The sequence below is a fragment of the Gossypium arboreum genome, chromosome 3, assembly GCF_025698485.1.
Source record: "Gossypium arboreum isolate Shixiya-1 chromosome 3, ASM2569848v2, whole genome shotgun sequence".
NCBI lineage: Eukaryota > Viridiplantae > Streptophyta > Magnoliopsida > Malvales > Malvaceae > Gossypium > Gossypium arboreum.
Window position 1 is genome coordinate 58,500,101 of NC_069072.1, and position 12,581 is coordinate 58,512,681.

Genomic DNA, 12,581 nt, shown 5'->3' on the forward strand with positions numbered 1-12,581 from the left:
AATGCCTTCGGATCTTAGTCCGGATTTAGTTACTTAGCACAAAGCCTTTGGGACTTAGCCCGGACATCATTCGAATAACCATGCACATTTATCAATAAATCATGACACATTCGTATTTCATTTTCGTTAGCAAAACTCTAACACGAGGCACTTATCACACTTGCAATTTCGGCTCAATAGCCACACACAAAGAGCATGATTTTGATTTGCTTAAAACGTGATCTAATCAAATCATAATCTAAGTTCCATTACTCGAAAACTTACCTCGGATGTTGTCGAACGGCTTCAATGGCTATTCGATCACTTTTTCCTTTCCCTTATCCAACTGTGGTCCTCTAAGCTCTTGAGCTAATTCAAACAAATTTAACTTATTAAAGTCTCATTTTGCTAGCTTATGGCGAATATGACAAGGAGTTTGATAGGTCATATGGCCACCTTTTAGCTCAAATACACAATGATCATACGCATTTTTAATCACATCAAGCAATTTAATACAATTCATTCGAACATCAAAAGAGAAGCTCAAGGTACTTAGCCCATATATACATTAGACATTAGAGTCACATATGTATGAAATCACGAATCGAATTCAACATACTAGCTAATATTTCCCCTTAGCCGAATTTTCTAAGTCAAGCTAAAGCCATCAATAGGCTACCTATGGCCGAACATACACATCAACTCATGTACTCATTCATGTGGCCGAACATACACATCTATGCTAAGGCCGATTGCAACACTTAATACATTCTACAAGTATGGTCACTTGTATTGACTAAACACCATTTGTTTCAAGTCCAAAACTTAGCTAATACACATATATACACTATTAAAGCATCCTCTCCCTTTCCATTAATTCAACACATGCATTACCCATAATATACAAAATTATATTCGGCCTTAGCACACAACTTGCTAGTCGATTCTTCTCCATCTAGCAACTAATGCACATACGAGCTCATTTGTTAGACTCTACTTCATCTAACAACAACCTTATTTCTCTTCTATTTCCTACCATGGCCGAATGCTCAAGATACCTCAATATCAAAACTTTTAACTTGGGTTGCTTAAAGAGCTTGGTGATGAGTTCAAATTTATCTAACACCTCAAGCAACATAACACATCCCTTAATCTAGTGAACCACCATAACATCAAACACCAACTAAGAAAACAACACCCAAGGCCGAGTATCATCTTCATCACATAGCAAGATTTAGACCATGGGCTAGGTAGAACTCAAGCTAACAACTAAAACATGCATGCATCTCATGGACAACATCAAACATACCTTAGTCTAGCAAATCACCATAGCCGATTTTCTCAAGCTCCTCCCTTCCTTTCTTTCCTCTATTCGCCAAGGATGAACCAAAGGATGAACACTTGTTTTTTGTTTTCTCTCCTTCAACTCATGGCAATGGGGGCATGGATGAGACCATTTTTTTTTCATCACTCCTCCCTTTCATTATTTAATTACCATGCTCATTATTTTATTTTTCCTTACATAATGCATTAAGCCAACATGTCTATGACATGTTTCTTTTTAGCCATAACACCTTGTCCACCCATGCTCATGGCCGGCCACTACATATTAGGGGGGGAAATTGACATGCAAGTCCCCCTTTTGATTACATGCACTATTAGGTCCTTATAGATTAGCCTATCACATTTCAAAAATGTCACCCATAAGTCCTTTTGACTAAATTCACATGCAATTTACTCAATCGAAGCCTAAAACTTTCACACATTCATAATCACATATTTTAGACAATAAATATCACATTCAAATAATTTGGTGACTCGGTTTAGCGGTCCTGAAACCGCTTTCTGACTAGGGTCACTTTAGGGCTGTCACACCAAACCCGGCCTAGAAGTTTGGCTCGAATCTGGCGTGTCACATTGAAGTGTTTTTCAAAAACCATGTTTCCATTAAAAACCCTTCTTAATAATTAAAAACTTAAACCCTTTTTAAACCTTGTTAGAAAACCTCAGCTGAATAACATTCTTAACAACTTTCTAAAAACCTTGACAGATTATGGAAGCTTAATTTAAAAACAATTGCGGATACGTGATGTTTTGAACAACAGTAGTTGCTTTGGAAAATCGTGTTCTAATAGTAGAAATTATAACAACAATAAATAAAATTCCAAATTTGAAATCCATAAAATTACAACGGCTTTACTACAACCCACATAAAAACATTTAAAAGTAATAATCAAAGCGTAACATAAGCAAGTGTGTGTAGCTTCTTCCGAGCCCTCGCAGCTACGACACGTCTAAGGCTGGAAATTACCCGAAGGTTAATAAGCGGGTGAGTTTACGAAAACTCAGTGTGAAATCCCCTACTATATAAAAGGAACAGTCAGTCATATAAAAGAATTAAAAGTCTGGCCCCAGCCCTACTTGCAGTTTTAGTATCAATTGGGCCTTAGCCCATTATAATGACAAGATGCAGATAGGCTTTAGCCCATTACAGAATAAGAAACATTATCAGAACTAGAATCAAAATGAGAATCAGAATCAAACCACAGAATCAAATTCAGAATGAAGCCCATAGGCCCATAACAGATACATAATAGATATTTTATGTATGCAGAAAACCCAACCCATGTCTAGTTGTATACACCCCCGTACCAACCTTACACCATGTAGGGAGACAACTAGACCCACCCATTCGCTACATGTCAAAGAATTTGCAGTATGGCTGCCAAAATAGAGATTGTGAAGAGTCACCAGATACAGATATTGTGGCAAAGCCACTAGAACAGATATTTATGGTATAGCCACCAGAAACAGATAATGTGGCAAAGCCACTTAACAGAATACGTGGCACAAAGCCATCAATAACTGTAATAACTTTGGCACATAACCATCAGTGACAGTAATACAATTGGCACACAGCCTTCGGTAAATATGATCGACACAGAGTCATCAACAAATATGTTAGGCACATAGCCACAGGTAAATACGTTTGGCACGAAGCCATAGTCAAGATGGCACAAAGCCATATTTAGGTTGGCACAGAGCCATCGATAACGAGTCTATAATAGGCACGAAGCACACAATATTGATATGAAGCCGACAATAACGACACACAACCTTTGGTAACATGATCGGCACTCAGCCATCGATCGGTCAACAGATATTGTGACAAAGTCACCAGATACAGATATTGTGGCAGAGCCACCAGAACAGATATTTGTGGCATAGCCACCAGAATGCTTCCTCCATCAATTTAACCCATATCCCATGCAACAGATATACATGTCATGGCAAACAACATACAGAATCAGAATATCATGCCCATATTTGAATCAAACAATCATAATCAAGTCATTCATATCACCAACATATATTCATAATCAAATCTGTCAACCACACAGTCCAAGTCAGTGTGACAGCCCAAAATTGACCCTAGTCGGGATGTGGTTTCGGGACCACAAAACCGAGGTATAAAAATAATTTAAAATTTATTTTGATGCCTATGATATGTGTTAAATTGTGTGTGACATTTTTGATGATTTGATTTAGTGTTATAAATGTGAATTTCACTAGAAAGGGCCTAGTAGTAAACTTTGAAAGTATGATAGGGAAATGTGTGATGACCAATTAAAGCATGCATGCAAAACAATGGACTTGCATGTCAAATACCCCCTTTTTATAGGTGGTGGCCGGCCATGGCAAGAGAGGATGGGCAAAACATGTCATAAACATGTTTTGTTGGTGCATTAGGGAGAAATAATAAACAAAGGTGTATGGGTAAGAAAAGAATGAAAAAAAAATGTGTGTAAGTGTGGTATCCCCCCCCCCCCATTGCCGTGAGTTGTAGAGAAAGAAAGAAAAAAATTTGTTCATCCTTTCTTTGAGCCAAAACTAAGGAAGAAGGAGGGATTTTTGCTCCATTTTTGGTTTAGAAGAGATCTAGAAGGAGATTTGGCTATACTTGCATCAAGATTAAGGTAAGTATGAGGTTGTGTCATGAGATTCATGCATGTTTTAGTTGCTAACTTGATGTTCATGTTAGCCATGGTTCAAATCCTTGTTATGCCATGAAAATGGTATTTGGCCAAGGTTGATATTGTGTTGAAGCCATTGCATGCTAAATGTGAAGCTTGCTAATGATACATGTAATGATGGATTGACTACTCTTGAAATTTCTTTTTAGTATTCTTGAGTAGGGCATTGAGTCCTTTGTTTAACCATGACCAAAAATTAAAAGGAGTATGGTGTGTGAGGTGTTCGGCCATGGTATGCTCATGAGCATGGTTTATGCTTCTTGCATGGTAGTTAAAAATTGTGTTTTGCATGGTTATGGACACCTTGAAATTCGGCCTTGCACCTATATGTGTATATATGTTTGCACATGATGTATTGGTATGACATATATACTACCTCAAAGTATGTATTTTCTTGTGATTATGTTTTGATTATGAAGTAAATGATAGATGTGTATTGAGCTACAATATGTAAAGCATTAGCTAGTAAAATGTGTGCCATTCATGTGTGGTATTAAACATGTAATTGGCCTCAACATCAACATGCATAATCGGCCATGAATGAGTGCCTAAGAGGTTGTGTTGTTCGGCCATGAGTAAGCATGTTGAAGGCTTGTGTGTTGAGTTGATTCATGAATTCCGTACTTATGTGACTTTAATGTCTAGTGAATATATGTGGGCTAAGTGCCTTGAGTTCCTCTTTTCGATACTCAAATGATTGAATCAATTTATTTGTTAAATTAAGCTCAAGAGCAAAGGAGGACCAAATCCGATAAAGGGAAGGAAAAAGTAGTCGAATAGCCATCAGAATCGTTCGACAACATCCGAGGTAAGTTTTCGAGTATCGAAACTTAGATTTTGATTCGATTGAACAAAGTAATAAGCAATCGAAATTGTGCCCTTGTATGTGGCCATTGAGCCGAAATGATATTCTTGATTAAGTAAATTGTGCATAAAAGTTTGTTATGAAATTGAAACAAAGATGTGTATGAATGTGCGATTGTGATATCGGGCTAAGCCCAAGGCAATTGTGCGAGTTGTGATATCGGGCTAAGCCCGAAGGCAATGGTGCGAGCTATGATATCGGGCTAAGCCCAAGGCAATTGTGCGAGTTGTGATATCCGGGTTAAGTCCTGAAGGCATTTGTGCGGGTTACCATAACCGGGCTATGTCCCGAAGGCGTTTGAACGAGTAGCTATCTCCGGTTAAACTCTGAAGGTATGTGATTTGAAAATTTTAAGCTTGCTGGAAAATTTTCAGTTAATGCACTTGTGAAATTCCCAACAACAAGGTATGTGTTGTGTGTGCTTTGCACACTAGGAGTAAGTGCGTATGAATATTTGCTCCAATGATAAACGAGCTATCGGCCTTAAGTAAGCCGTTATTTGTGTATGAATATAAGAGTTGGGATTGTGAAGTAAGCATGTCATTGAGAAATTGTGCATATGAATTATTGTTTAGCTACTTGAATGCTATGCTTTGGTTGTGTGTAAATTATGGCTCGAAACTTACTAAGCATAAATTGCTTACTCCGTTCCTTTGTTTCTCTGTTTTAGATTTTGCTCGTTAATGATCGGATTCGGGATCATTGAAGTGAAGTCATCCACACTATCAAACCCCCTTTTGGTACTCTTTTGGTTGAACTTTGGATATGGCATGTATAGGACTACCCTCGGTTGTTTTCAAGTACTTTGTGATGTATATGTGCGGCCATGCGAAAATGGTTCGTAAAAGTGGAGTACGAATTAGACCATTTGTGGTTTGTAATTTTATATGGTTTCATGATGTTATTATGGATTGGAATGGGAGGGTTGGTCACATGATCAGCCATTGGAATGGCTAAACATGATCATATGGGGACCTATGTATGACTAGACTATAGTTGGTCCATGGAAACTACAAAATGGGTAAAGCCTACTTTAAAAACAGATGCTGCCAGCTGCAGTGACGTGGATGTGAAAAATCACCAAAATTTTTAGGAATGGTATTAAATAGTGAGTAAGTTATGTAAACGAACCTTGACGAGTCTATTTCCATATGAAAGTAACGAAACGATCATATGAACAGTATACCGAGAGATATTAAAGTTCTCGTGAGACAGGGCCAGAACGGTTTCTGGGTCCCCTGTCTCGACTTTTAAAATTTACTATAAATTATCCAGAAAGAATTAGAAGTCATGACTTATATGTGCAGATTCCATTTTGAGTCTAGTTTCATTAGAAACAAACAGCACCAGTATTAAATCCCTGTACAGAGAGATATTCAAGTTGTAACGCGCGAAGGTCAGTGTAGTCGACCCCTGTAACATGGGTGACTTTAACTAATAAACTGTACCAATTGGCCCGACCAAAAATTCTAGAAATAAATCCATGGATGGATATATGAGTCTAAATTCAGGAAAAATTTACAGAATCAGTTTCCGAGTTTTGAAACTCGAGATATGATTTTTAAGGCGACAGTGACGCAGTTTTCCAGCCTGTCTGGAAAGGCCAAATTGGTCGGCACTTTAAGAGGATTTGTCTCGTTAACCCCTCGTGTCCGACACCGGCGATGGTCTCGGGTTCGGGGTGTTACAGTCGGTCACTTGCCTACAAGGGCAAAACAGTCATTTAACACCCTAGGGGTAAAATGGTAATTTTACCCCACAAGGGTATCTCGGTAATTCTACCCTACAAGGGTATTTCGGTATTTCTACCCTACAATGGTATTTTGGTAATTCTACCCTACAGGGGTATTTTAGTAATTTGGTAAACTAAAGTATTCTAAACAGGGATAACAATACGAATGGGCCTAAAGCCTATTCTCGGCCCAAATAGGCCCACACGCTCGTGTAGCCCTTTTAGCCCAAAACTAGCCACAGATATGAGATTCACCTAGCCTAGTCCAATATTTACTACACAATCAAACAACTTATCCAATTGGGCCCGTAGGCCCATTAGGCCCACATGGCCCATTTCGGCCTATCGAGGCCCGAAGTAGCCAACCTATAGCTAGAGTAGTGAGAAATACACACCTGATAGGAGACTGGAGTTAATCCACGCTCCGAGCACTCTTAGCCGACGCCCAACCCAAAATGAGCACGCCATAAAGCGAAAGGGATCAGCCAAGAAAGGTACCTTTACTCTCCTCACGATTCTCTCTATTTAAAGCTAGCTTCGCATCCACTCTTATGTTAGCTTCCCGATGTGGGATCCCTCCATCATCAAAGTTTAAATTCAACACCAACTCTTTCTGCCCCTTGTTAGCAAAATAAATGCTCTTTGATTGCCATGAGTTTTGAACCCTGGACCTCTTTACCAACTCTATGACGCCACCTTTCTGCCTCTTATGTGGCGCTACTTTGCCACTAGACCACAAGGCTTTTTGTGGTAGAATTTCCCCACAAATATTCTTAAAGCCTGCCTACTACACCCAGGATTTGATTCACCTTAAACCAAAATTTTTGCTAGAGTCCAGATTTGAACCCAGGAATTCTCCAACACTTCTCAGTACACTTAACCACTAAAATAAGCCTTCATTAACGAAATTTACATGCACAACAAAATATTATAAGCTGCCTTCAACCGCTCCCATGCTCAAGGCCCAAAACTTCTAGGCCCAAATTCAGGGTGTTACACTATAAGTTAAAGGTGTCAAATGTTATGAATTTTTAAATTGGAGGTTCTTAAATGGTAGTTAGACCATTATACCTTAATATGACAATAATGGACATGGCTAGGTAAAATTTTCAAGTTATGCATTAAAAAATTTTTAAGTTATGCATTAAGGGTATTTTGGTGTTTGATGGTAGAAAATGCATGTTCGTTGTTAGTTAAACAACGTTTGTAAAGTGATTTTTGGTAAAAAATGTAAAATAGTGACTTATTTGTAAAAGTCTATAAAATGTGTAGAAAAGTGTGAATAAGTGAGAAATGTGGGCTATTATGAGTACAAGCAACATTTGACTAGGCTTGGGTTGTGATGAAATTGAATGAAATTCATTTTACGAGCCAAGGGACTAAATCATAAAATGTTGAAAAGTTAGGGCAAAAATGTAAATTTTTCCAGAATGTGTTTTTGGGCCGAATTTAATAATGTGATGATTACATATGTTAGATGTGGTATTATAGATCAAGAAAAATGAAGTTCGGGTCTAGATCAGGGAAAAACCAAAGTAATTGACGAATAGATCTCTTTAGCCGTTTTTGTAACCAACGTAAGTTTGTATGTTAAATAAGTTTTACTTTAAATGTGTTTAAATGCTTTAAGTCATGCCTGAATGGTATAATTGACCTTACGGACACATTTGACAACAATTTGGCAAGCGAGAAATCCCAATCGAACCTTAGGAATAGATTAGGATACAAGTGACATGTCACTAGGGTTTTATGTTATGTGATTCCAGGTGCTGGTCTTGTACATCTTACCAGTGGCATACCGGCATATGTTACGATTACTTGACAGCTTGTGTGAGCAGCATTGTGTAGCTACGTCCCGACTGACAGCTTGTGTGAGCTGGCCCGTTGTTGGCTCCAGAGCGAACATATATTTGATATGAGATAGAGGTAGCAATGGCTACACATGTTGCACCTTGTGTGCAAGGTTTCACGAGTATCCGAATTTATTATTCTGAGTGGTTAATTGGGTATGACAATGATGATACTAACTATGAAATTATTACGATATGGTACAGGTATGTACTTTAAACTTATGATTATTAATTCGTGAAATGACGATTTCAAGATAAGTTTGTGATGGAATGAATTTTGATCATGAGATTGTGGTAAATTACATTATCTTATGTTATATTATTTGCATGTTAATGTATGGTAAGGCTAGCTTATTTCTTTAATATGAGCTTACTAAGCTATATAGCTTACTCCATTTTATTTCCATGTTTTATAGTGTCACCAAGCTAGCTCGGGTTGGAGATCGTCGGAGATCGTATCATACTATCAAACTGTTATTTTAGGTACCGATGATTTTAAACATTTTGAGAATATGGCATGTATAGGGACTTGGTCCTTTTGTTATATGTGTCTTTATGAATTTGGCCCAATGTATTGGCTTGTAATTGTCAAAGGCTTGATATGGTATTTGGCCATGTAACTTGGCTCATTTTGGTTGAATTGGTTGTAAGCTTATATAGATATGCATGCATGTGCAACTATCTCTTGTGTGATGTGGTTTATAAAGGCTTGATAAATGGTTGAATGTGCCTTAATTGGTTTGTTGTTGAATGGTTAAGATTGGCTCATTGGTATGCTAGGAAAACTAAGTAGAATTATGCATGTTATTGGTAGCTATATTGAAACTTGTAGAATGTGAGTTGGGATGATTTGGTTTGACAAATTATGGTGTTGTAAATGTGTTGAGTGTGGATTATGAAATGACATGATTTGGCCTTGTTTTTTGGATGTTTGGTTGCTTAAGTATATCATGATTTATGCCATTGAACTTGTGTGTGTAGGTCGAAATGAGGGTGACAAATTGCTTGGTAAATAGCTTTTATTTTGCCCACACGGGTAGGCACACGGGCGTGTTTCTAGGCCACGTGTGACACACGGCTTGCCTCATGGGCATGTGTTTTGGTCGTGTGTCCTCTGTACCTTAATTTTGAGATTTAAAATGCTCAGAATTGAGCACACGGGCAGAGACATCGGCGTGTGTCTCAGTCATGTGAGGGACATAGCCTCAGGCACGAAGGTGTGTCCTGGGCGTGTAAAGTCTGCACTTATTTTATAAAAATTAATTTAACCACACGGCCTAGCACACGGGCGTGTGACTTGGCCGTATGATCTCAATTTGTTCATGTATTGCAAAATAGAGAGTTACACGGGTTAGGGACACGGGTGTGTGTGACCACACGGCCTGCCCATACGGGTGTGTGGCCCCTGTTCGTAGTAAAAAATGTCTATGTTTGGTAAAAATTCTCTAAATGCTAGGTTTAGTCCCGGACCACTTCCAAAGCATGTTTTCAAGCCTCGTAGGCTCGTATTAGGGAAATTATGATTGAATACAAATGGTTTTAATTTGGATGGAAATTTATGACTTGATTTGTATGTTGCTTGCGATGTAAGTCCAGTAATGCCTCATATCTTGTTCCGGCGTTGAATACAGGTAAGGGGTGTTACAATATATACATAATGAAATAGTTTTAAGTTGTGCAATATAGACAAATTATCATGTTCCGGTCGAATGTTGAATTTTGATAGGTTGAAAATAATAATGCATATATTGCAAATAGAATTTAGCCCGGACGAGTAATTCTAATGTAAGCCCTCTTGAGTTAGGTTATAAATTGGATTTAGCCCAGACAGGTAATCCATATTAAGCTCTTTAGAGCATATGCTAGGGATAGGATTTAGCCTGGACTGGTAATCCTACGGTAAACTGTACGACTCAAGGGTGTGCCTTTCTATTATGTACCCAATGGGTACTTTTTCACATGTGTATATTACCCAAACATCCATCGAGATTTTAATAGTTCGATGGAAAAGACTCTTAAAGAATGGAAAGGTGAAATTAGTGGAAGCTTGTAATGTGATGAGCTCATCTATGTTTACTTGATATTCATATGAGATTATATGACTAACTTGTTTGAATAAGTGTATGTGTTTAGGTAACTTACCCAAAATTGATGGAATATGTAATTATGTGTGCTTGTGTTAATAAATAAGACCGGTAACTTTATTTCCCGTTATACGGACTTACTAAGCATAAAATGCTTACTCCATTTATTTTTCCCTGTTTTGTAGTGCATAAAGCTCACGAGGGTTGGAAGTTGGTTGGAGTAGTCATCACACTATCCATTATCTCATTTTGGTATAAATAGAAATCTCATTTTGGTATAATGGCATGTATAAGCTTAGTTGGCCAATGATGGCTTGTAATGGTTGTTTTGTAACCTAGCCATTGGAGTGGCTAATGAAGGTTTAAGTTTGGCTATTTTAAAGTGGTGTTTTGATACTTACATAAGTGCTTATTATGTGTTGGTTTGATGAAATTGTGTTAGCATATGAGTTTATGACATGAGTAAGTTTATATCTACTGATACATGAGATAGTACTATATGATTGATGTCTAATTTCTTGTGAATATGATGTTGGATTGGTGGATATATGTTTGTGAGTTTTAGTGTAGGAAAATGGTTAGTTTTGGGTGACAAATGAGGCTAGGAAATGACCTTATTTTGTCCACACTGGTAGACACATGGGTGTGTCTTTGCCGTGTGTGACACATGGCTTGTCCCATGGGCATATGGTCTGGCCGTATGTCCCCCGAATTTTAAAAATGAGAAATAGAATGCTCAGAATTGGGCACAAGAGCAGAGACATGGGCGTGTGTCTCAGCCGTGTGGTTGACACGGCCTGGGACACGGGCGTGTTACACAGTCGTGTGAAAACTGTACATAAATTTCAAAAAAAAAATTTGCCACACGGCCTAGCATACAGATGTGTGACTTCAATGTCTTCATGCTTGAAAAGTCAGAGAGTTACATGGGTTAGAGACACGGGTGTATCTAGTACACGGCCTGACCACACGGGCAGTCCCTAGACCGCACGGGCGTGTGAGCCCTGCACCTAGGAAAATTTTTGGAATTTCACGAAATATTCTTTGAGTTCCCAATTTAGTCTCGATTTGATTCCCACACTCGTTTTGGGCCTCGAGGGTCCATATAAGGGACGATATGTATAATCTCGATCAATGAATAGTAATTTATGTAAATTAATTCAAAAATGTTCTGAATGTTTCGGTAATACTTTGAATCCCTGTTCTGACGATGGATACGGGTTAGGGGTGTTACATTTAGTGGTATCAGAGTTACGGTTTAGCCGATTTTCGGACTAACTAGCGAGTATGAGTTTAGCTATACATTCCATTATATAAATTATGATAGTGTGATATCTCCTGACCATTTTGAAATGTATTTTCATATAGTAATATCTTTCAACCAAGCTAGGGACAAGATTAATGAAGCTGAAAGCACTGCTCAAGCTTCCGTGCAGTGAGCTGCATCTAGTGGTAGTAGAAGGCCTGTATCTGAGGGCCAAAGTGAAGTGGCGAAAGCAACCTTCTTTGAATTGATGGATGAATGGTTTAGTGAATATATGAGAACATATCCCACTGTTCAACGACCTCCCTCACCTGCTTCACAAAATGATGAAATGCCACAGGATGCTAGACCTATTAGAGTTGGTAAGGCTCCAGTAGATAAAATTAGAAAACATGGGGCTGAAGAATTTAGGGCTACGGCCGATGATGATCTAGAAAGGGTTGAGTTTTGGCTGGAAAATACTATTCGAGTTCTAGATGAGTTATCATGTACACTAGCTGAATGTCTGGAATGTACAGTATCTTTGTTGAATGAGACGGCTTAGCATTGGTGGGAAACCATATCTTTTGTGGTACCTAGGGAAAATATTACATAAGAATTTTTCCAAATGGAGTTTAAAAAGAAGTATATTAGTCAGAGATTCTTTGACCATAAAAAGAAGGAATTTCTAGAGCTCAAATAGGGGAATATGATAGTGCCCGAGTATGAACTTGAATTTGTTAGATTGAGAAAGTATACTAGTGAATGGGTTCAAACTGAAGCCAAAATGTGCA